A 21195-nucleotide genomic window follows, 5' to 3' on the forward strand; every position below is an offset into this window, starting at 1 on the left:
CCTCTATGGCTGCCTTGACCATAGGCCGGGATGGAAGTGTTGCTGTGTCAGTTAAGGCTGGCCTTAAGAATGGTGGCTTCCAAGACCTGTCTCTATGGAGACCTCAACTGCCATGTAAAAAAGTTCAACTACCCTCGTGGAGAGACTATGTGGAGAGGCTCTGAGACTATGTCGCCAGGAGGCTAGCTGAAGCCAGCCTTTCAGCCAATCTATCAAGTGTCAGGCACATGACTGAGTCCATGTTGGACCTGTCAGACCAGTCTAGCTGCCTAGCTGCCAGTTAGAATACTACTGGCTGGGGCGCCTGGGTGGCGCAGTCGGTTAAGCGTCCGACTTCAGCCAGGTCACGATCTCGCGGTCCGTGAGTTCGAGCCCCGCGTCAGGCTCTGGGCTGATGGCTCAGAGCCTGGAGCCTGTTTCTGATTCTGTGTCTCCCTCTCTCTCTGCCCCTCCCCCGTTCATGCTCTGTCTCTCTCTGTCCCAAAAATAAATAAACGTTGAAAAAAAAAAATAGAATACTACTGGCTGACTCTAACTGATGTCACGCAGAAGAGAGGAGTCAACCCCGTCCAAACTTCTGACTCCAAACTCGTGAGATACAGCAGTTGTTTAAAACCATTGATTTGGGGGATAGTTTGTTACATACCAATAGATAATCAGAATACACTTCAAGTGTGATCTTACTGAATACAAAGCTGACCGTAGTAGGAATGCAGAAAATGTTCCATTTATATCCCAGGTAGATTTCCAGGGCTATAATTTTAATCCCGTATGCATTGTTGTGAGGTGTTCCTAAAACACCTGAGTTTTGCGAGTGCCTGGGTGGCTCAGTCAGTTAAGCCTCTGACTTTGGCTCAGGTCATGATCTCACAGTTTGTGAGTTCGAGCCCCACCTTGGGCTCTCTGCTGTCAGCGCAGAGCCTGCTTTGGATCCTCTGACCTCTCAATCTGCCCTATCCTGCTCTCGTGCTTTCTCTTTCAAAAATCAATAAACATTAAAAAAAACAAAAACCCTGAGTTTTGTACAAGAATCATCCTCCGTAAAGCAAGAGATCTTGGATGTTTCCAAATGATACTGATTTGTTAGGGGGAAAATATGCACAATAACAGTAACCATGTGGGTTAAGATGCCTGTGGGTAAAATGAAGATAATATACTCAGGAGCCTGGAAATGCTTTGCTCTGAAGACAGTAATGGTTACCGCTTATCTTAAAAATGTGAGTTTATTCCACTTCAATGTCTTCTTACTGGTGGAAATTTGGACCAAACTGTGAAAATGACTCTAATACCATGTAGGGCCAAGTAGGCATAAAGTGACCCACATTCTTGTTACGGCAATGATTAGATTGTTATAGATTGCTTTTTTAAAAAAAGTTTTTATTTAAATTCCAGTTAGTTAACGTAGAGTTGTAATATTGGTTTTAGGTATACAATATAGTGATTCAACACTTCCATACAACACCTGGTACTTACCACAAGTGCACTCCTTAATCCCCGTCACATTTAACCCCATCCTCCTCCCTTCTGGCAACCATCAGTTTGTTCCCTGTAGTTAAGAGTCTGTTTCTTGGTTTGCCTCTCTCTCCTTTCCCCCCCTTGGCACATTTGTTTTGTTTCTTAAATTTCACATCTGAATGAAATCACTTGGTATTTGTCTTTCTCTGACTGACTTATTTCACTTAGCATAATACTCTCTAGCTCCATCCATGTCATTGCAAAGGGCGTGATTTGATTCTTTTTATGACTGAGGAATATTCCATTGTATCTATATAGATCCTCTTTATCCATTCATCAGTCGATGGACACATGAACCGTTTCCATAATCTGGTTATTGTAGATCATGTTGCTACAAACACTGGGGTACGTGTATCCCTTTGAATCAGTATTTTTGTATCCTTTGGATAAACACCTCATAGTGTGATTGCTGGATTGTAGGGTAGTCTATTTTATGTTGCTTTTTAAAAAATTAATTACTGTGGTAAACAACACATATCACAAAATTTACTATCTTCGTCATTTTATTTTTTTTATAATTTTTTTTAACGTTTATTTATTTTTGAGACAGAGAGACAGAGCATGAACGGGGGAGGGTCAGAGAGAGGGAGACACAGAATCTGAAACAGGCTCCAGGCTCTGAGCTGTCAGCACAGAGCCCGACGCGGGGCTTGAACCCATGGACCGCGAGATCATGACCTGAGCCGAAGCCGGACGCCCAACTGACTGAGCCACCCAGGCGCCCCTATTTTTGTCATTTTAATTGTGTAGTTCAGCGTATGCCAAACAACGATTTCCCTCTGTCCCCTCCCTCTAGCCCCTGGCAACCACTACTCCTTTCTATATTTATACGTTTGACTACTTTAGATACGTCATGTAAGTGGAATCATACAGTATTTGTTCTTTTGTGGCTGGCTTATTTCACTTAGCATGTCCTCAAGTTGCATCCCTATCGTAGAAGGTGACAGGATTCCCTTCCGTTCTAAGGATCCATGGTATTCTGTGGTACGTATGTACCACATCTTGTTTATACATTCATCTGCTGATGCACACTTGGGTTACTCCCACCTCTTGGCTATGTGAAAAATGCTACCATGAACACAGGTGCGCAAATATCTCTTTGACACTTGGCTTTCAATTCTTTTGGATATATACACAGAAATGGAGTGCTAGATCATACAGTAATCCTATATTTATCCCACCAACTATACATTGCTTTTAGAGGTTCACTGTCATGTGTATAATAAGATATTGCCTTAAGTACGATAGAGAAGTGAACAGAAACAAAACCCAGACCGCTCTGCTTCAGATGTATTAGGAGAGTTCAAATGGATAAGCGTTAACAAACCACTGGTCATACATTCCTTATGTCTTGTTTTATTTTTTAAATACTTACCTATTTACTTTGAGAGAGAGAGAGCACGCGAGCGAGAGCAGGAGAGGGGCAGAGAGAGGGGGAGAGAGAATCCCAAGCAGTCTCCACACTCAGTGGACATGGGGTTCAATGGACATGGTGAGGCTCTACACTCAGTGGACATGGGGCTCAACCTCATGACTGTGAGATCATGACCTGAGCTGAAATCGAGAGTCAGATGCTTAACTGATTGAGCCACCCAGGCACCCCTTGATTTATATTTCGGATGTGTTTGGAAAGACCTGGCTATAGGAGCACCTGGCTGGCTCAATTGGAAAAGCACACAACTCTTGATCTCGGGTCATGAATTCGAGGCCCACGTTGGGTGTAGAGGTTACTTAAAAATAAATAAATAAAATTAAAAAAAAAAAGATCTGGCTATAATATTTTAGACTATTTAAAAAATTTTTTTAATGTTTATTTTTGAGACAGAGAGACAGAGTGTGAGCAGGGGAGGGGCAGAGAGAGAGGGAGACACAGAATCAGAAGCAGGCTCCAGGCTCTGAGCTGTCAGCACAGAGCCCAACGCAGGACTCGAACTCACAAGCTGTGAGATCATGACCTGAGCCGAAGTCGAACACTCAACTGAGCCACCCAGGCGCCCCATTTTAGACAATTTTAATAGCCTTTCTTATGTATTGAATTTTGAATGTAATATCTGAAATATTTCAAATCTACAGAAAATAACAAGTATTTAAGTATTTAAACTCAACTTGAACAAAACCATATTTTTTGGCATATTTCTTTATATCTGTCCCCAAGAGTGGTACATAGGTCAGGAAAAAAAGAAAACAATAAACATTTCCACTTCTACTAACTATGATAGTAAGTGAAGATGCCTGAAATCAGAGAAAGGAAACTAATAAGTAAAACGAATTCATACGTGGCTACCTGTTTCTCTTCCTGTAGTTTGAGAGAAATCATGGGCTCTGAAGTCACACAGATCTGGGTTCAAGCCTTGGGTTTGCTTCTTGACAGTTGTGTGGCCTTGAGCAAGTTCCTTAACCTATCTGTGCCTTGGGTTTTTAATCTGTAAAATGGAGCTAGTCATAATACTCCCTAAGTTTGTTGGGAGGATTGAAAAAGAAACACGAGCACTTATATATTTACCATGTACAGTAAGCAACACACAGCAAGTCTTCAATAAATATTAGTAATTACTGATTTTATGTATTGAGCACCTACAGTATGCCAATCACTCTTCTAGTACTGAGACGTCAGCAGGGAACAAGAGAGATAAAGACCCCCATGGTGCTTACTTTCTAGTGATGGACAATAAACAAACGAGGTAATTTCAGATAGTGAGAGGGATCATGAAGAAAAAGCATGGGGAGACAGGAGCTACTTTAGACAGCAGCCAGGAGGCCATGGGAGGCCTGTGGGAAGACTTGAAAGGTGAAATTTAACTGAGAGTAGCAGAGGGGCGCCTGGGTGGCTCAGTCGGTTGAGCGTCCAACTTCTGCTCAGGTCGTGATCTCACTGCTGTTGAGTTCGAGCCCTATATCAGGCTCTGTACTGACAGCATGGAGCCTGGAGCCTGCTTCAAGTTCTGTGTCTCAGTCTCTTTCTCTCTGGCCCTCCCCTGCTCATGCTCTCTCTCTCTCTCTCAAAAATAAATAAACATTAAAATTTTTTTTGTAAAAATGAGAGTAGCAGAAGGAAGCAATCATTGGAAAGTTTGGGGAAGAGTGTTCAAGAGAAGAGGAACGGTACGTGCTTAGGCTCTGAGCTAAGAAAGTTTGTATAGGAAAAAAGGACAGGGAGACTGGAACTGTATGTGAGGGGAAGGGAGGCTGAGCATAACATCTGAGGGGGAGAACAGGTCAAGAAGGGCCTTGTGGATCATAGTATAGAGTTTAGATTTTATTCTTTTCTTTTTTTTTTAGATTTTATCTTATTTTATTTTTATTAAAAAAAATTTTTTTAATGTTTATTTTTGAGAGAGAGGGGGAGGGCCAGAGAGAGACACACACAGAATCTGAAGCAGGCTCTAGGATTGGGGCTGTCAGCAGAGAGCCCGATGTGGGGCTCGAACTCACGAATCGGGAGATCATGACCTGAGCCGAAGTCTGACACTTAACCGACTGAGCCACCCAGGTGCCCCTATTTTATTTTATTTTTTAAGGTTTATTTATTTTGAGAGAGAGAGAAACAAGAGAAACACAAGTGAGGATGGGCAGAGAAAGAGAGAGAGAGAGAGAGAAAGAGAAAGAGAGAGAGAGAATCCCAAGCAGGCTTCACGCAGTCAGCATGGAGCCCGATGCGGGGCTCCAACTCACAAACCGTGAGATTGTGACCTGAACCAAAGTCAGACGCTCAACCGAATAAGCCACCCAGGCACACCTAGATTTTATTCTTAAAGGATTGTGAAGACATCGGAGGTTTTTATTGTTAGTAGATACAGCAGTCTTTACTCTGGGGAGGAATTTATGCGCTTTCCTGTGACTCTGTTCTAGAATTATGCATACTACACACTTTCAGAGTAACTTTTCTGGGGATACCACATTGGTTACTCACGGGCTCCCCCTGGTGGAAAAGGTGGCTCAGTTTGCATGGTTTCAGATGAGCAAAAGCAAATAAATGGGCAATTTATCCCTTCACTCAACAAACATATTGGGCACCTACAATGTGCTAGGCTCTGGTGCTGAAATACATCCGTGAACAAACACAGACATCTCCTGGGGCTTACATTTTGGTGTGTATATGCGGGAGAAAGACATTTAACCAAATTCATCAGCAAATTGTTAGATGGGATAAATGTTATTCGAGAAAAAATAAGTAGGAAACTGGGCTAAAAATTTTGGCGAGGGTGATGGTGCTTCAGTTTTAAATACAGTGGCAGGGGGATGCCTGGGTGGCTCAGTTGGTTTAGGCGTTGAACTCTTGGTTTCAGCTCGGGTCATGATCTCGTTATTCGTGAGTTCAAGTCCCGCATCAGGCTCCATGCTGACAGTGTGGAGCCTTCTTGAGATTCTCTCTCTCCCTCTCTCTCTGCCTCTCACTCTCTCTCAAAATAAAACAAACAGACAGACAAATAAATAATACAAATACAGTGGCAAGGAAGTTCTCATTGAGAGGGTAACATTTGAACAAAGATGTAAAGGAGGTGACCTGGTGAATGATGCAGGTGTTTGGGGGAAGAGATTCCAGGCAGAGACCAGCAAGCATGAAGGTCCTGAGTTCACGTGCAGGTTTGAGGAATAGCAAAGAGCCCAATGTGCCTTGACGTGGTGGTAGAATGGAGAGTAGGAGATAAGGTTAGTTGTACTTGGGGGTGGGTAGGTAGTGTCACATCTTGAGGGTCCTCTAGGGCAGTACAAGGATTTTTTGTTTTCACTTGGAAACAGGAATCCATTGGAGCGGGGACAGGATCTGCTTAAGGTGTTAACAGAAGCCTGTTGATGTGGTATTAACAGATTGTGGAAAAGGAAGCATATAAAAAGAGCAGTCGCACATCGACTGTGGTTTGTACCAGTAGAGGCAGTAAATGGTCAGATTCTGAACAAATTTTAAAGGCAGATTATGCAGAACTCACTGATGAGTTAGATGAAGGGTGTGAAAGAGAGGAGTCAAGGATTTTAATAAATGATATTACTTAATAAGTTGTCATAGGAAGAGGTGATCAAAGAGTATACAGCCCAAAAAATGTAGAAAAGAAGTATTTTAGAGGTGTTATCAGTTTAAAAACAGTGTGTAATTTTTCTGGATTTTGTGTTATTTGTGAAGTTTTAAAATTTGTAATTTGTAATTTCTTTTCTCATTCCAAAGACTCATTTTTATACCTAATATTGTATTTGTAATTTTGGATTTTCTTTAACAGGGCCCTCAAATTGAATAAATTTCAGGTCTCCACATGCCTGAATTCAACCCTGCTCCTATTTGGGTAGTAACTTAAAGTTAGTGAAGCATCTATAAATTTTGTTTCTGATAAAATTATCACATAAAATAGCGTGCACGCAATAGAAGGTACTGTAAGACCAATAGACGTTGGGAATAAACCAATATTGGGTTCGCCTCCCCACCAGCGTCTTCCAAAACTTCCCACCCATTCTTCCTCCCGCACTTTTTCTAAAACTACCAGATACAACCAGCATTTCTTCTCACGATCGCTTTAGGGAGGCACGCATTACATGCATTCTAAAAGCCTTTCTAAAAATATGAAAGCGTTAAGTTTTTGTTTTTTTGTTTGTTTTTGTCGTGGCTGCTTGTGCCGCAGAAGCACCACCAGTTCCTGGGCGAAGCAAGAAATCAGCCCCTCAGCACTAAGCCGCTCCATGGCGCGCGGTGGGGCGTAACCAGGGGCGGAGCTCCCGGAACGGCGGAGTGGGCGGGATCTAGGCGCCTCCCTGCCCCGCCCCGCCCCGTGAGGCCTGACACATGCGCCCAGAGGCTTCTGGTGGAAAGAGGTGTGGATTGTGAGGTGACCCTGGCCGCTGACTTCCGGTTCCTAGGGATGCGCATCCGGGTCACGCTAACGCCGCGGTTTCCTCCATCCGCTGGGTTCTGCTGTGGGTCTGGACCAGTACCCATGTCCTGCTCTGGGGCCTCTGCAACCTTAGGGTGAGTCACCGCCGCGACAGGGTCAGAGTGCGGCCGGTAGAGTACAGCCCGTACGGGGACGGGTCAAGAGTTCTGTCCCGGTCCCTGTGGGTGGGGGTTTTCTTTGCCTGTCCCTTGTCCCTGCAGTGCTTCCCTCACTCCAGCCCTTTCCCTCGCCGGCCTCGACTCTTTCACCTCCCCCTTAGCTTTGCTGGCCTCCGCGCACCTCTCGCCTCGCTGTTTTCCTCATCCCCCCGTTACAAGCCCGGGTTTCTTGCCTTTCGCCTCAGCGCTTCCCTCACCACTGCCTCTCGCTTTTTCCCTTGCTTCTCACGTTAGCACCTCCCGGGGTTCTCGCTGTTCTTTCCCGCAGCGGGACGGCCCACCTCCTCATTGTGCTTCCCCTCCTCCACTGCGAAACTGAGCTCGTCTCTCTAGGGTCCTAGGTCCGGCCCCCCAACTTCCGTCACCTTCCATCCCTGTCCCCTCCCGGGACTAGTAGGTGACATCTGTGCTTCGCCTGGGGTTCTCCCGCCTTTTCTTAGCTAGAGAAGGGCTTAGCCAAAGCCCCAGTGTCGGCCGATTCATCCGGCTTGGGGGAAGTTTTGCCTTGAGGCGTAGGGTTAGACTCTGGTAGCTTCCGTAGTTGGGGAACAACAAAGGCGTTCCCTTTTTCTTTGCTGGACCACAGTTTGGGGGGCTCTCTCTGGAGCAGGCTAACAGGTGGCAGGCACACGGAACAGCTAGCGGTTGGGCTTGTGTGGTCTTGTTAACTGACAGGCCATGAGGACGTGCTGTCATTTTTGGGTTTTCTGCCCCATGAGAGTGGATGTGCACAGCTGAGGCAAAAATGCGGACGATCAGCTCTGTGTTCTGCATGGGCTTTACTTACAGGACAAGGTGCTATGACAGAAGACGAGAGTTTCTTGGGAGATTTTTAGCCCCAGATTTACAAGCTCCTTGCCAGAAATTTTAGAGTTACTGAAACGTTTTCTGCCAAAGAGTGCACTCTAGTAGTTTCAGAGTACGTTTTCATTAATTGAACTCCGGGTGCAAATGTACCTTTATCTTTAACCTCTTACAGATGGTTTCTTCGCTTTTACCGTATTGACAAGTTTTCTGTTTTTCTTCCTGTTTCTTCATAAGCCAGCCATTACACTACTTTATTACTTCGACTGTTCTTTTATTTTTTCCTTACTGTTTCCACCTTAGTCTTTTTTTTTTTTAATGTTTATTTTTGAGAGATTGATAGAGTGCGAGCGGGGGAGGGGCAGAGAGAGGGAGGGAGACACAGAATCCCAAGCAGGCTCCAGGCTCTGAGCTGTCAGCGCAGATGCCGACGGGGGCTCGAACTCACCACTGCCAGATCAAGGCCTGAGCGAAGTCTGACGCTTAACCAGCTGAGCCATCCGGGCGCCCCTCCACCTTAGTCTTAAAAACCATCGTTTTCTCATTTGAGAGTTAGGTTTCTCTTAAATTTTTAAAGTTTCTCTGATGGCTTTTAGTCACCTCCAAGATGAAGAGATTGGACTTAATAGGGGTTAGTGTCTCAAATTTTGTGATCCGAGGTATATTTTGAGACACAGCGTTGGATAATTTTTATTTTTGTTTTTCCAGTGTTTGTGGTGTATGTCTGGCATTTGATTGCAAATACTTTTATGTGATCTGCTTTTGAAATATAAATTGTGCTCTGAGATTTAGTATTTAAGTGAAGTGTCTGCTTCACGTTTGACTGGTGAGTTAGAGAAGAGTTTCTCTCATTATATGATGCATATACATACACAAGCAGAGCATAGACCTTGCTCATTCCAGAATGGGGCTGCTCCCTTCAGCTATTTTTAGCAAGGGACTTTGGAGCTTGGCCATATTAGTCCTAGAAGCCACAGAGAAGGACCCTTTGGGTGGTTTTCAGTCCTTATCTAACTGCTGAGGGAAGCCCTTTGGAAAGCTCTTTACCCATACCTTCTCCCCAGCACCTACATTGGAAACTCCAGCTTCTGTTCAACCTGGGTCTCCTCATTTCACATCCTTAAAAACTAACCCCAGTGAGTATGGGCTGACTCCCTCTAACTGCTTCTTTACCTCTAAGTTTGTGGACTTTTTTTTTTTTTTTTTAGCCGTGGGCACTCCATAGATAGATTTATATTTGGATTGATGCAAGACCATCTTTCCACATTCTTCTGAACTTTCTATTTCTTGAGCATGTCTAAGTCTAAACCTAGATGGATTTCTACAGGTTACAGCTGGAGGGTTCTGTAGAGCTCAAACTTACCCTTTTATTTTACAAATAAGGAAATCAAGACTTAAAGAATTGGTGATTTTTCCAAGGTCAGTTTTTACAAATACAGAAGTCTTGTACTCAGAGTCATGCACTCAGAGAAGTGGGTTTTAGTTCTCTCAAAGTTGTAGGCCAGAGAGCACAATGTAGTATTTAGTGGTTCGTTTCTTCTTCTTCTTCTTTTTTTTTTTTAAGTTTATTTATTTGTTTTTGAGAGAGAGAGAGTACAGGGGAGGGGCAGAGAGAGAAGGAGGGAGAGAATCTCAAGTAGGCACTGTACTGTCAGCACAGAGTGGGGCTCAAACTCACAAACTGTGAGATCATGACCTGATCCAAAGTCAGTTGGAAGCTTAACGTACTGAGCCACCCAGGTGCCCCTAGTGGTTCATTTCAATACATTTGTGCCATAGGAATGAATTCTAGGAGAAGGAATTTATGACAGATTTTTAAATTCAAGGCTGCCTTCAAAGACGGCCCCTAGAAAGAAACTGTTGTGCAGAAGTAAAAGTTGAAAAGTCTTAGGGAGTCTCTTTCTCTCTTTTCTTCTAAAATCATTTTAGCCCATTATGATATGAATGCTGCCTAAAAGCCTTTACATGAACATCCTGTGGTCTCACTGGAGCATTTGTGTTCGTGCTCCTGTCTTTCTACCAAACACTAATAGACTTTCTAATTTCTGAAAAGTGTGCATGTCCTACCCAGCTTCCAAACAACAACAAAAATTATCACTAGAGACAGCTTAGTGTATGTGTTTGTAAAGCTCAGGAGAGGAATTGATGTCAGTTTTCCATAGAAATTTCTCCTTCAGTTTGGCAGTCTTATTTTGTAACCCTGAGGACTCCATTTAAAATAAATTTCTCATATTAGTTTATGCATACCAGGTTTTCTATTTTTATTTGGTTCAATTATTTTTGATTATTTTTTGTCATTTTACTTGTTACTGTATGTTGTTTTACATATTTAAACTTTTATTCTTGAACCCTAGGATATGTTTTAAGGAAAATGCAGCTTTAAAAATATAAGAAACTGGGGCGCCTGGGTGGCTCAGTTGGTTAAGCGCCAACTTCAGCTCAGGTCATGATCTCGCGGTCTGTGAGTTCGAGCCCCGCATCGGGCTCTGGGCTGATGGCTCAGAGCCTGGAGCCTGCTTCCGGTTCTGTGTCTCCCTCTCTCTCTGCCCCTCCCCGTTCATGCTCTGTCTCTCTCTGTCTCAAAAATAAATAAACGTTAAAAAAATATTAAAAATATAAGAAACAAAGTACACCCACACCACATCCTTACCTTGTGGTGTGATGGTTTCTATGATCTGCCTAAACCACTTCATAACTTCGTTCTTTTTGTTTTGCTTTCAGATAAAAGGCTGATAGAACTTCTTTTTCGGTAGTTGTCTAAGAGATTTTTGTGTTCTACATATAACAAGGAGATATCTTAACTTATGTGTATTTTAAATGGAGGAAGACTAGTTCAAAATAGTTAACGTAGACTAGTTCAACATAGAAATAATTCAAAGTGGGGCGCCTGGGTGGCTCAGATGGTTAAGCGTTGGACTCTTGATTTCGGCTCAGGTCATGATCTCATGGTTTGTGAGATTGAGCGCGGCTTTGGGCTTCATGCTGACAGCACAGAGCCTGCTTGGGATTCTCTCCTCCCTCTCTTCCCCTCCCCTTGCTCTCCTGTGCATGCTGTTTTTCTCTCTCAAAATAAATAAACATTTTTTTAAAAGTTCAAAATGCATTTAAGAATATTAGGAAAAGCTTATTCTTCCCCTACATTCATTTATATTAGGGGGTTATTTATTTTATTTGTAATAAAGTTGAAAATAGGTGGACTTTTTGCCGATTAACGTAAAAATACAGGTGTATGTTCTTATACAGAATATATGGCTTAAGCTACGAACTGCCTTATTAATATGTCTTATTGACAGAGAACATAGATAATGGAGCAGCAACCACATCATCATCTCAATATTTTTATTTGGTCCCATCAACCTAGGTCCTAAGGTATCTAATTTTTAAATGTAAAAATAATTAGAGTATCTTCTTTATTTGTAGTATATTTAAAAACATATTTGAAATATGGACTTCATAAAATTTTATGTTTTTAAGAAAACTTTACTGTTTTCTTCTTTTAAATATGTAGTTGTATTTTACTTTTTTTTTTTTTTTTAAGTAATTTCTATGCTCAATATAGGGCTTGAACTCATAACCCTGAGATTATCAAGAATCATATACTCCACCGACTGAGCCGGCCAGGTGCCCCATAGTAGTATTTTAAATCAAAAAAGGAAATGTATAAGTAGTCCTAACCTTTCAACATCCATTGAAATTGTAAAACTCATGATTTAAAACTTTTAACAAAATAGGAATAGAGGAAACATACCTCAATATAACAAAGACCATATGTGACAAACCCATCACAAACAGTCAACTGCTTTTTCTTTAAAATCAGGAACAAGACAAGGATGTCCATTCTCACCATTTTTATTCAACATAGTATTGAAGTCCTAGCCACAGCAATTAGGCAGAAAAAGGAAAAGAAAATGTATCCAAGTTAGTAAGGGAATAAGTTAAACTGTTACTGTTTGCAAGTGACCTAATTCTACCTGTAGAAAACCTAAAGTCTCCACAAAAAACTGTTACAATTAATGGATTCAGTAAATTTGCAAGATAAAATATCAATGTACAAAAATCTGTTGCATTTCTACACACTGATAATGAACTGTCAAAAAAGAGTAACTGAGGGGCTCCTGGGTGGCTCAGTTGGTTGGGCGTCTGACTTTGGCTCAGGTCATGATCTTGCAGTCCATGAGTTCGAGCCCCGCATCGGGCTCTGTGTTGACAGCTCAGAGCCTAGAGCCTGCTTCAGATTCTGTGTCTCCCTCTTTCTCTGCCCCTCCCCTGCTCGCTCTCTCTCTCTCTCTCTCTCTCAAAAATAAATAAAGATTAAAAAAAAAGAAGAAGAACTGAGAAAACAATCCCATTTACAATAGCATCAAAAAGAATAAAATGTCTAGGAGTAAATTTAACCAAGGAGGTGAAATACCTGTACACAGAAAACTGTAAGACATTGATTAAAAAACTGAAGATGTAGGATGTAGGGGTGCCTGGGTGGCTCAGTCAGTTAAGTGTCCGACTTCGGCCTGAGTCATGATCTCACGTTTTGTGAGTTCGAGCCCCACTTCGGGCTCTGTGCTGACAGCTCAGAGCCTGGAGCCTGCTTTGGATTCTGTGTCTCCCTCTCTCTCTCTGCCCCTTCCCCGGTTATGCTCTGTCTCTTTCTGTCTCTTAAAAATTAAATAAAGGTTAAAAAAAATTTTTTTTAATAAAAAATAAAAAAACTGAAGATGTCATAAATAATGGAAAGGTAGTCCATGCTCATATACTGGAAGAACTAATATTGTTACAATGTCCATACTACCCAAAGTAATCTACAGATTCCAGTGGCATTTTTCATAGAACTGGAACAAATGATTCCAAAATTTGGGTGGAAAAATTAAAAAAACAAAACAAAAAGAAAAATAAAAAAAATAGTACTTAATATCTTACAGATCTTACTACCAATTGTGTTGGATGCACTTTAACTTATCAGCTTGGTTAATATTTGTACTAGGTAGATTTACTTTTATTTGCCCTAGAAAATAGGGCAAAAAGAATATATTTCTTTTAGCAAGTTTCTTTTGGGTACCTACTATGTACAGTTTTAGTAATACGTATATAGGCTGTTCATGTGAACTAGGTAGCATTATACATAAGGCTGGCGTTTACACTTAAATCCTGAATTTGGTTTTCTTTGTACATATTTGAATTAAACCATAAGATTTAACATAACCTGTATCACCAGGGTGTAGGAAAAAAAGAAGAAAATATAATTAGAATTAAAATAAGCTTAATCCTAAGAAAGTGTCACTTCTCAGTGACAATTGTATATGATTTTTTTAAGCTAGATTTTGTGATTTTCTATTGTTTTCAAAACAGTGATTTCTCATCATTATTTGATTTTAAGGTTCTTACATTAATTTGCATCACTGTTTAATATAAAATTATATATTTTTTTTATAGGTACAATTAAATAAATTTCATTTGGGAAACTTTTGCAACTGAACTGTAAAAATCTGTATTGGTAAAACAGTAAAAAATAAAAGCAGCTTTATATAGCTCTTACTATGTGCCAGGAACTACTCTGAGTGGTTTACATGTATGAACTCCTTAAGCTGTACAACACTGTGAAGTAAATACTGTTCTTATCTCCATTTTACCAATGAGGAAACCAAGGCATGGAAGTTATATAACTTGCCCAAAGTAACACAGCTAGTTAGCCAGAGAGCTGGATTTGAACTTAGTTTTTCTGGCTTTAGAGTTCATGACCTTTTTGTACAGCGTTATACTAATTTAGTGATTTCTTCCTTTGTAGGTTAAGGTTAAAAATCCAGTTTGCCGGAAACTGTTATCAGAGGACCACTTTGGGCTTGGGAACCTTAGAGAGGGGTTTTACATGGGCTGGCCTAAGGCAAATTGCAAACCCTTTTACCACCTGTGTTTCTTAGATGGCAAAAATCATGTATTAAAAAAGGAAAGCAGGACCATATCTTTCCCTCTTTAAAAAATTATTGTGTGGTGCTCGCTTCGGCAGCACATATACTAAAAAATTATTGTGTGGAAGTTGGTTACTTTTGAGTTATTTGGAGAAAAGGTAGCATATTTAATAAAATGTATTCTATATTACTAAAATGTCTTCCTCTATTTTTTTAATGTTTATTATTTTTGAGAGAGAGAGTGAGAGAGACAGAGCGTGAGTGGGAGAGGGGCAGAGAAAGAGGGAGACACAGAATCAGAAGCAGGTTCCAGGCTGAGCTGTCAGTGGGGTTCGAGCACACAAGCCATGAGATGATGAGTTGAGCTGAAGTCCGAAGCTTAACTGACTGAACCACCCAGGCGCCCCTAAAATGTCCTACCTCTTGATCTTATTATACTTCCTTTCTTTGATCTGCAGAGTATTAAATTTATGTAATAGTCTTAAACTCTGAAATCTTAATGTGTCCACTATGAATTTAACAACTTCGAAATATGAAATAGAAAACAAACTGAGATTTCTGATTTACCTGTAGTAAATTTGGAAAAGTTGGAAATTTGTGCAAAATTAAGTACTTCCATTTCCTTAGGACTGTTATGTTGAGATTAATATATTTAAATTAGTGTTTTTAGTTTTTCTTAGAAAAGAGTGTTTTTAGTTTGACTTAGAAACGAGGAGAACTTTCACAAACCATTTCCTTTATAAATTAAAAAATGCATGTAGTCATTTAGAATATTACTAATTATATTAATATTACTTCTTTTGTGCTTTTATTATTCCCAAATGTAAAAATTCTTGTTGCATCTCTAAGGGAAGGAGATGATTTTATATCATTTGAAGTGTAGTTTAATTAATGTAGGAGTCTGGGACTGAGATATGAGAAGTTATTTTTCTGAGTTTTTGAAACAATTGAGAATCATGGAATCTGGTTAGCAGAAGAAAACTATAGTTATTTTCTGGTAAGAAGGGACACTTGGTTAGGGATACTAATTTTATTTCTTATATATTAACTCCTTTTATTAATTCAGACATTAATTTAGTACACCATTTTTCATAGTAGCTTTTGTCTTGATTTTTTTTCTTTTTGGTGGGAAAAATATGGATCTGAGAAGCTTTGCTATGGTGATTTAGAATATTCCTTATTTTGGTTTAAACATTTAATTTTTGTTTCAGAAGCAATTCTTTTTTATATATGGGTTTGATAATTAGTTTATCTCCTAAAATTTCAATAGTTTTTTTTTCACCTGAAATTGAATAATGTAGCAATTACTGAATTTAGGAAAATTGTTTCTGCTAGCAGCACTGTTACTATGGGAATAAATTAGAATGATTAGCTCTTAGGTAGAATTGAACTTTATTCTTAAGTTTCCATAGTAGTTGAAAAAGATTTAGGTCAGTTTCACCTGTTGTTCCTCCTTTTTTCAAAATAAGAGGGAATTTTATTTTTTATTAAAAAAATTTTTTTTAATGTTTATTTATTTTTGAGAGAGACAGAGACAGAGTGTGGACAGGGGAGGGCCAGAGAGAGGGAGACACAGAATCTGAAACAGGCTCCAGGCTCTGAGCTGTCAGCCCAGAGCCCGATGCGGGGCTCAAACTCACAAGCCATGAGATCATGACCTGAGCTGAAATAGGACGCTTAACCGACTGAGCTACCCAGGCGCCCCTAAAATAAGAGGGAATTTTAATTTAAGACAATAATGTTAATTTTTTCCTACTAGATTGATAATATTAATATGGCAGTTTCACTCTTTGTCGACAGCATAATCCAAAATGTGTATATGATTTGTTTTTTTAGAAAATTTCAGAATTAAGAGAACATTTTAGGGTAAAAAGTAGTATATACCTGTCTTATTAAAAAACATTCTCCAGGACGCGTCTGGGTAGCTTAGTCGATTGAATGTCCGACTTGAGCTCAGGTCATGATCTCAAGGTTCTTGGGTTCGAGGCCTGTGTGAGGCTCTGTGCTGACAGCTCAGACCTGGATCCTGCTTCAGATTTTGTGTCTCCCTCTCTCTCTCTGCCCTTCCCTTGCTCACGCTCTGTCTCTCTCTGTCTCTCAAAAAATAAATAAACGTTAAAAAAAAACAACAACAACACATCCTCCAGGAATCAGTGTGTTATTACTTCACTGAACTTTTCAAATCTACTTTTCCCTTTTACCAAATCTTTGCTGTAGGTTGGGAAGCAGCTATCAGATAACTGATGAATAAGTGTTCTTGAGATTGGGAATGAGAGCTTTTGCAAAGAGTATAAGCCATCTCTAATATTGGTGTGGCATTTAATAGCTAGATGAACTGAAAATGTTTGCTTTCTCTCATTCCTGTGTATCTCCTGTTAGTATATATTTATTTAGTGTTGGCACCTCACATTCTGTGAAATTTGTTTATTTGGAGTAACTGTTAAACTATTGATTCTTATAGATGGTTTTCTTCTCCTTTTTAAATTCTTTTTCAGAGTAAAGGGTTGCCTTTAAAAACCTAATTAAGAGTTGGTTGCACATCCCAACCAACTTTTGGTTTATTTAAAAAAAATTTTTTTTTTTTTAACGTTTATTTATTTTTGAGACAGAGAGAGACAGAGCATGAACGGGGGAGGGGCAGAGAGAGAGGGAGACACAGAATCTGAAACAGGCTCCAGGCTCCAAGCCATCAGCCCAGAGCCCGACGCGGGGCTCGAACTCACGGACCGCGAGATCGTGACCTGAGTTGAAGTCGGACACTTAACCGACTGCGCCATTCAAGCGCCCCGCAACTTTTGGTTTAGACTCCGGCTCTTGGTTTAGACTGTGGTCATGATCCCAGGGTTGTGGGATCCAGCCCTGAGTTTGGCTCTGTGGCTCTGCACTGAGTGTGGACCCTGCTTAAGATTTTCTTTTTCTCCCTCTGCCCCTTCCACCTCTCTTTCTCTCTCTCTAAAATAAACAAAATGAAGGGGCGCCTGGGTGGCGCAGTCGGTTAAGCGTCCGACTTCAGCCAGGTCACGATCTCGCGGTCCGTGAGTTCGAGCCCCGCGTCAGGCTCTGGACTGATGGCTCAGAGCCTGGAGCCTGTTTCCCATTCTGTGTCTACCTCTCTCTCTGCCCCTCCCCCGTTCATGCTCTGTTTCTCTCTGTCCCAAAAATAAATAAACGTTGAAAAAAAATTTTTTTTTTAAATAAACAAAATGAAAAAAAATTTTTTTTTTTAACTAAGAGAACCACCAGAACTCTGAATGTTATTTCCTGTGTAGTTTGAAGTGGATATTTTCCTCCTTGACTGGTCAGTTTTTTATATTCTGATAAAGTGGCTTTCAAATTTTTTTGATCATGACCCACTATAAGATGCATTTTTTCATTGTTACCCAGTACTTACACACGTATGTATACATTATCCAGTACTTATACATGTATATGTACATATTAATGTTTAAAATTGAAACAGAAGTTTTGTGGAACAATATTATCTTTACTACTGGTGATACATTGTAATATTTTCTGTTCTATTTTGCTTTAGTGTATTTCATTAAAAACTGTTAGTCTTCACTCAGTTAATAAGACAACATTAATGCATTATACCTGGAGTTTGAAAAATTCAAATGACTGCTAGATTTTTTTCTAATATTGTTTTTTGGAATTGAAAATGTTTGGGTTTGTTAGTTTTTTTTTTCTCTGAAATGTATCTTGATTCTGTTAAGCTTTTTTTTTTTTTTTAATTTTTTTTTCAATGTTTATTTATTTTTGACAGAGAGAGACAGAGCATGAACGGGGGAGGGGCAGAGAGAGAGGGAGACACAGAATCGGAAACAGGCTCCAGGCTCTGAGCCATCAGCCCAGAGCCTGACGCGGGGCTCGAACTCACGGACCGCGAGATCGTGACCTGGCTGAAGTCGGACGCTTAACCGACTGCGCCACCCAGGCGCCCCATGCTTTTAATCTAAATAACTGCAGAACATTTGAGAGGGAGACCCTATTGCCCTGATTGTCATTGCTGTCATCTCTGTTCTTTACTGTGGTTAGGCACATCATTTTAAAGACTGCAATAATATAGAATCATGAGGTTGAAAACACTTGGTCACATGCAGAGCTTCCATCATGAGAATCATTTGCTAGGTTCCATCTTATAGTCAAAAGTTGAAGTTGATGAAGTTGCGTTTTGCGAACTTTGCTTCTGCTCTTAGCAACTAGTCCAAAGGTTACAAAGCTGTTTTATTCTACTTTCTTCTGGCCCCAATCCAGTCTTTGTAAACCAGAAGAGAGAACTGAGCAGTGAAGCAGTGTCTCTTGTGTATATGGTCAGGTGAAAGTAACACGGTTGAAGAGTGGACTGCATGTATGTATTGTCCCAACTCCTTTTCTGTAATCATAAAGGAGGAAAGGTAGTAGAGATCTCAGCAGTTCCTAGCGTATCATAGCCATTAGAGTGAGGCAGGGTCAGCAACATACTCTACTGTTTTTATCATCACCTCCTCCTAACACTTAATGAACACTTACTATGTTCCAGGCACTGTGTAAAGCACTTCACTTTATTAACTCATATTCACTTGGGAGGCCTGGGAGAACAAAAATGAGAGAGGATAAAGAAGGAAACTTGCCTTAGTATCTTCTCATTATCTGGCTTGTGAATAGCATGACATAGCATAGATTTTTAGCTTGGTCAGCTTTTTAAAGTCATCAGTCCTGTCTGTGATGTTTCATATTGAATGGCACATGGCTGTGGTTTGAAACCTCAGGCTTTGAAGCTTGGCTGCCTGGGCTTGAATTCCAGGTTGGTGACTTACTAGGTAAATACCCTGGCCAAGTTACTCTCTGTACTTTTTCTTATCTCTAAAATGGTAATAATAATCAATAGCACCTATCTTACAGACTTACTGAGAGGATTAAATGAATTATACATGTAACATACTTAGAACAGTGTCTGACCCATAAAAAACATTCCATAAATGTTAGCTATTAATAACTCACAACTCACAGTTGGATCTCCTGAAAGTATTTGTGACCATGATGAGTTCTGTGTATTTGCTAAGTAACAGGATGTGATTGACATTTAATGTTTTATTGTCCAGGAGCTTAAAAACCACTTTCCTTGCAAAGGACTTATAGGGAAAGTTCTCGTGTAGGGTATGTGGAATCAAGCCAAGTGACAAAAGCAAAACTACAGGTCCAACTTGTTAATCTCTCATAGGAATCTCTTGCTATTTGGGCCTTATCCTTAATAATTTTAATATTTTTCCCTTTGAAAAACTAAGAGCAACGAGTTAATGAGTTGACTTTCACTCAAGACCAGATTTCCTTCCTGAATTTGTCTTATGTCTAAGATATTTATTAATTTAATTTTTCTTCAGCAAACAGCTTTGTCATGTTTACTATGGTGCCAGGCACTATTCTGAGAGCTTCACAAATATTAACTCATTTAAACCTTATGACAAAGATAATATATTATTATTATTATTCCCATTTTACAGATGGGGTAACTGAGGCACAGGAGAGTTGAATAATTAAACTCCCACAGCACTCATCAGTGCAGAGCTGGAATTTGAACCTAAGTAGTCTGGCTCCAGAGTCAGTGCTCTAAGCTTGCCAAACTTGCCTCCAACAGAGGTGAATTAGGTTGAAAATTGTAAAATAACAAGTGTTAAAACTTCACTGTCATTCTGAAACTAATACAACACTGTATGTTAACTACACTGGAATTAAAAATTTTTTAATATGAAAAAAGAAACCTTTACTATTCCTCATTCTGTGCTGAAATGACAGCACTGAATTTTTGGCTCATGGATTCTTGAAGGAGTAAATAAGTTTGGAGAAATAAAACATTGATCAAAGAACCTAACTTAGATTTTATAGTTCTTACAGGTAAGGACATACATTTCAAAAGACTTAGTTCTGTTAGTATGGTGTAAGATAAATTTTATCTGAATAATGGAGAGCTAATTGATGTATAAACATGGTATACAGATTTATAGAATGATATATAGAGTTTTGACTTGTGAATTTTGATGAAGTAGGGTACAAATTTTTCTATGTAAGTGGAAGCAATGCACAGGATATTCATGTTGGTATAAACCATGTATCAGTCTGTAGCACCTGCAGAAAAAAGTTGTGATTCTCTTAGTTAACTTCACAGATTTAAGAGAGGATGAAGATAAAATTTTGGGGGTTTTGAGTACCATGGAGTCTGGTTCTCTATACATTAAATTCTTAGGCTTGTGACTGACAAGTTACTAAAATGTAGGAGAGTTGGAAGGAACGTAATAGAACTTTGGATTATTATTAAACTCACTTTGACAAATCTAATTCAGATGAACTCATTCCTTTTCAATACTTTTTACCCTGGTTTTGGAATTTTTCCTATAGAACACATCTCCCTATTTTATTGGAAGCTTATGGGGAAAAGTTTTTGTTAATTTTTATTAAATAATATTTGATTTTAATATTTTAGTTTTTATTGTTTAGAGAGGGAGAGAAAGAGAATCTTTTTTTTTTTTTTTTTTACTGTTTATTTTTAAGAGAGACACAACACAAGTGGGGAGGGGCACAGAGAAAGAGAGAGAGAGAGAGAGAGAGAGAGAGAGAGAGAGAGGGAGACAGACACAGAATCCAAAGCAGGCTCCAGGCTCCGAGCTGTCAGCACAGAGCCTGATGTGGGGCTCGAACTCATGAACTGTGAGATCATGACCTGAGCCGAAGTCAGGTGCTTAACCAACTGAGCCACCCAGGTGCCCCAGAGAATCTTTTTTTTTTTTTTTTTAATGTTTATTTATTCTTGAGAGGGGTGGGGTGGGGAGGGGCAGAGAGAAGGAGACACAGAATCCGAAGCAGGCTCCAGGCTCTGAGCTGTCAGCACAGAGCCCGACATGGGGCTTGAACCCACGAACCATGAGATCATGACCTGAGCCAAAGTTGGACGGATGCTCAGCTGAC

The 21195-nt window shown here is 40.1% G+C and overlaps 1 protein-coding gene across 2 annotated transcripts in view; it reads left to right on the forward strand.

Moving 5' to 3' along the window:
• The first annotated feature begins 7357 nt into the window (after positions 1 to 7357).
• The window catches only part of EYA3 (EYA transcriptional coactivator and phosphatase 3), a 98497-nt gene continuing 84659 nt past the window's right edge, over positions 7358 to 21195 (forward strand). Inside the window, exon 1 of one of the 2 annotated variants that reach the window (XM_047082536.1) lies at positions 7358 to 7468. The gene's annotated coding sequence lies outside the window, so the exon portion shown is untranslated. The remainder of the gene's footprint in view (positions 7469 to 21195) is intronic. The other variant, XM_047082537.1, reaches the window with a different exon arrangement.

Source organism: Lynx rufus, unplaced genomic scaffold, assembly GCF_022079265.1.
Source record: "Lynx rufus isolate CCGP_SWC_20201006 ecotype Redwood Valley unplaced genomic scaffold, mLynRuf1.p SCAF_2, whole genome shotgun sequence".
Classification (NCBI taxonomy): Eukaryota; Metazoa; Chordata; class Mammalia; order Carnivora; family Felidae; genus Lynx; species Lynx rufus.